Here is a 4,725-nt window from a genome sequence, read left to right as displayed (position 1 = left end):
ATATGCATGTGGGGGAGGATGCAGCCCTCCAAGTTCTCCCGGGTGGGCTAATGCACCCCCCAAATCTCCCACAGTTGCCCACCCTTGCTTTACAAGTATAACACGTTGTTTAATTTATGAGACCACTTTAATACCCGGAACAAATAGCTTGTTTGTTCAGAACAGGAAACATATTTTTAAAAGAAATATTTAATATATCATCGGATCCAATCAGGTCCATCATAAGTTTTTAATTGACTAGATACGTCTACAGGACACACAGTAATTAAAGGTTATATACAGAAGGTAATTTACAAAAAACAACTGAAAGAACTACAAAGGAGCAGAATCCAATAATATATTAGTCCATAAAATCTGTCCACTGTCCTCCTGCCACACTCTCCATGAAATATACAACAGAAATATGATTAATCATCTTGGGAAGGTGTACCCATTCCCCATCCCTTCCCATTTATACAAAGCATTTTCATCCAGAACAAAAGAAATACACAAACCACCATAGGGTTTATCAGACAAAACAACACCGCTGTACACAGATAAAATAGAATGATATAGGCAGATATGCAGATTGAATAAAAGGTCTGTTTTCCTAAAAAAATAGTGTTCCCTCATTCCTTTCTCCATTTTGTATGCTATATGCCACTTTGCAAACTCAAAGCCATTTGCCAGCGAGGGAGCAAAAAGTAGTTCAGTTATAAAATGTTTTAACTAATCCAGCATTGTTATATAAACTATGGTGCTAGATGGATAAAATATAAACTGTGCCATCTTGAACATAGAAAAGTGTGTAAAAATGGTTCCAATATTCATGTATTTTCATCAAGAGTCACATGTCCACACATTAATGTCAACTGATCTAGAGCCTAGCAGTGATTCAGACTGATTTTGGCAAATCAACCAAGCAAGCTAAGCTTATTTGCAATGGATCATACAAGCATGGGCCCTGTTCAAAAGTTATATCCCTTCATGAACAACTTGTGGTACTGAATCTGGGTATGGATGATGAAATTTGTTATTTTCCCTCTCTCCTACATTCACATTTTAAGGATCTCGAGGTTTTTCTGTCCCAGATTTGAATAAACTAGCAAATTTTATTAAGTGCTTAATATATATACATACATACATGCTGAAACTTGATCTTTCAACTGCTCTGGCCAAACTCATCTGAGACAGCAATGCCCCAAATGGAGCTGACAATGTTTGCCTACCTACTATTAAGGTGTTTTATATGAAAAGTATCTCATAACAAGAAGGTGCAACTCTGTAATTCAGCACTAACATGTTTGAATAGACTGAGATCCAAACCTGGGAATTTAAGAGTTACGCAGTTAAAGCCCTAGACCTGGATGGATGATTCTGTCAGTTCTGGTTTCTCCCGTATTTGAATTTTCCACAACTTAAGTTCCTTCCATCTCAAATATTTAGAAGCTTGTGAAATTTGGCAAATTCTCATAAAAAGTAACTGAAATCCTTCAAGATACCTGGTATGGAGAGAATGCATTCCCCACTATACACGGAACCATAAGAAAAAGCATTGTCAGATCCATCTGCTTATGCCCTGGTTAAAAGAAGTCTTACTGGTTTCAACAAGAATTAATCCTGTGCATGATGACCTGAGAGAAAGTGCCATTGAACCAATAGATTATCTATCTAGATAAACTTGCACATTAGTCACAATTCATTTTAAGAGGATCATGTACAGAGGCAAATAATTTGCCAAATGCTTCATTCCCAAATTGATGCTTATGTCTTCTTGGATACTCCAGTGTCAAAGGAAGGAGGAAATGCATGGGGAGAGCGGGGCAGCTTTAGGGGTACTGCTTTCAAGCAAACCAGGCAGTTCCAAACCTTCGCATAGAAATGCCTTCGACTTGCTAGAGGTTGTGCTGAACTGTTGACAAGTCTCTTTTCTTCCAAGAGCACTTTCTAGCTGCATGCAGGCATTGGCTGCAGACTCTTCTTTATAACCCATATAGCCCCTGGGGGAAAGTCCCACCTTTAGCACAGGAAGGCTGGCTATCAACTTTTCCCCATTGGGATAAATACATCTTCCATCCAGTGGTAGAGATCTTGGATCTCAGTATTTTGTTGCCCAAGAACAAGAAGGTGGTGATGGGAAAAGAGCAGAACATGGGAAAGTGACTTTTTGGACTGCAACGTCCAACATCCCAATCTGCATTGCCAAGGGCTGTGGGATGTGAGAGTGGCAATCCCCAAACTCATTTTTTTCAAACTCTAGACTGGACACCTGCATGCTTGTGGAAGGATGCCTTATAGGAGGGGAATATGTTTTGTGAAGATCCTTTAGCTCCCGGGTGTACTACACTGGCTGCTTCAGTTGTTGAAATGCTGCTATGTATTATTTCTCCCTCCATCCCCGCTCATCATCATCAGTGTGAATTAAAGCACCTAACAAAAAAGAGGGAAGGAAGAGATGCCAAGTATCTGAGAGGGGGTTGAAACACTCCTGAATTTGTGAAGTCAAAGGATTTCATGGCCAGCATCAATAGTTTTTTGTGGGTTTTTTGGGCTATGTGGCCATGTTCTGGAAGAGTTTATTCCTGATGTTTCACCAGCATCTGTGGCTGGCATCTTGTGGCCAAAAAACCCACCAAAAAACACACAAACCTCCTGAATTTGTCCTAACTCTGCATTCTAGATACTCTTTAGCTAATGATGATCTGGCAGCAAGATCATGCAGTGATAGAGAAGGAAAGACTGTAGGTTAAAAAAACAAAGTCCAAGTGGATATAACATGTAATGACCGAGATCATACATGTCCATGTAGTTCCAAATGTCCTCCCATTACACAGCAGCTGTCAAGCCCTGGAAAGGGTCCCTGCTACTGTAACCTACTATTGGAGAAGGAGGGGAGTGATTTAGACCACAGAAAAGCAGCTGGTCCCAGCTCGGCCAAGGAGGGAGAAATAAAGGTGAGCTCTCAAATGTAGCGCAGATGCCTTTGCGCATCTGATGTCTCTGAGTGCAAGAGCTCAGAGTAGCCATATCTTCATGATTTCAGTCACTTCTCCTGCCATCCCTCCTAGGGACTGAGAGCTGCTATGTGTAGCAAGATTTTTTTTGACAGAGTTCAAGGGCAGAATAGTCTTCTGTGCCTCTGCCAGTCAAAGAGAGAGTATTGAGCTGGAGGACCAATGGCGGACTGACTTGGTATAAGAAAGCTTTCTGAGTTCCTATCACTGTATCAAGTGACAATCCTATCCCTGTACTGGGTCCCAGGTTTAATTTTTGGCATATCCAAGTAAAGTTGGGGAAAACTTTTGGTTGAAACTTTGAAGAGCTTGTCAATCACTATAGACAGAACTGGGTTAGGTGGACCAATGGCATGACTCAGTATGAGGCATATTACTATGTCTATATGTGTAACTATGCATGTCTCTGGCCTTAGGGACATGTTCAGGAGCAAAATGAGGGTAGGATATCATCCCCTGCATTCTGGCCATATTAAGAATTTGTATACTTGGTCAAAAGAGCAGTACTTTTGAAATGCCTGTTGCATTTCAAACTCCAGTGCACTTAATTCTCAAGTCAGGATTTAGGTATAACTACCCATGAACTCAGCTTGCTCTGGATGCTCAACTTTGACAAACAAATTAAGCTTTGAAAGTTGGAAAAGTTGCATTTTGGACTACAGCTCCCTGAATCCCAAGGTTCTAGGAATTACCGGTAGTCTTAAAGTAAAATTTCCAAGCTCTGATCATCACATTGATACCTGTGGTTTTGTCGACCTTAGTTATTAAGGACACGATTGTGTGGCACAACCACAGTTTAGGATAATTATCGTAACTCTGGCCTCTGCCCACAGGAACTTCATTGCCTTAGCATAGAAATATATACATTTTCAAGGGAGGACAGAAATTTCAATAAGAAAATATGTTTTCTTTTTTTAAAATCTGGTACATTTTAACAAATCACCTTACAGATTCCAGCCTGATTCTCAAAATAATGTTACTGATATTCCTTACATAGGATCATTAGTGAATACTTGTCTCCTTCTCCCTATTTTTTTCATGGGCCAAACATTTCATTTGGATATGACTGCCACAAGAATACATAGACAGTGTGCATTGGTTTCTGATGTAACCTGAAGAACATTAGTTTCCAGTGGGTTTTGAGATACTACTTGGATGAAATTACATTCAGAAGAAAATTAAGTAATCTTTGCACCGAAACAGCAAGGGAAAGTCACCCTGTGAAATGAAAACTAACACCAGAACCAGGTTAACCAGGCCCATCTCTTGAAATATATACTGTACAAACCTCTTTTGGCTTCATATCACCTGAATTGCAATGGTTTTCCCTGCAGAATCCTGGGAACTGTAATTTGGTGAGAGGGCTGACACTTGAAGCATTATCTATTTGTATCCTTAACTCCCAAAGCTACATAGAACTCCTAGCTTCTCTGGAGAGATGAAACACTTGTTTTGCTACTTTAAGTTTATAATGGAGACAAAGCCATCAGTATTTGTGGTCCTTTTTGGTGTATCTGCTTCTGCCCCAGAAACGAAATGATCAAAACAAGAATTATAAGAGGCAATATTAATTAGGCAAAAGAGGCACAACATATCTGTTCCAGCCAGTTTCTCCCCAGACTTCAGACCCAAAACTATATGTAAAAATACAGCAGGGTATCTCTATATATCTAAATATTTTTATGTCATAAAAATAGCAACAATATCTCCTATTAATACCTTGGAGCAAATT

At 39.7% G+C, this 4,725-nt stretch overlaps 1 protein-coding gene across 3 annotated transcripts in view; it reads right to left on the bottom strand.

Moving 5' to 3' along the window:
- Positions 1-215: 215 nt before the first annotated feature.
- The window catches only part of LBHD2 (LBH domain containing 2), a 95,418-nt gene continuing 90,908 nt past the window's right edge, over positions 216-4,725 (bottom strand). For all 3 annotated transcript variants that reach the window (XM_089522593.1, XM_089522594.1, XM_089522592.1), the window contains one exon: positions 216-4,725. This exon is cut by the window's right edge and continues 980 nt beyond it. The gene's annotated coding sequence lies outside the window, so the exon portion shown is untranslated.

This window comes from Sceloporus occidentalis, unplaced genomic scaffold (genome assembly GCF_023333645.1).
Source record: "Sceloporus occidentalis isolate IW3139 unplaced genomic scaffold, rSceOcc1.0.p SCAF_4, whole genome shotgun sequence".
Taxonomy (NCBI): domain Eukaryota; kingdom Metazoa; phylum Chordata; class Lepidosauria; order Squamata; family Phrynosomatidae; genus Sceloporus; species Sceloporus occidentalis.
The sequence above is the reverse complement of the archived record's forward strand: the minus strand, read 5'-3'. Positions and strand labels throughout refer to the sequence as shown.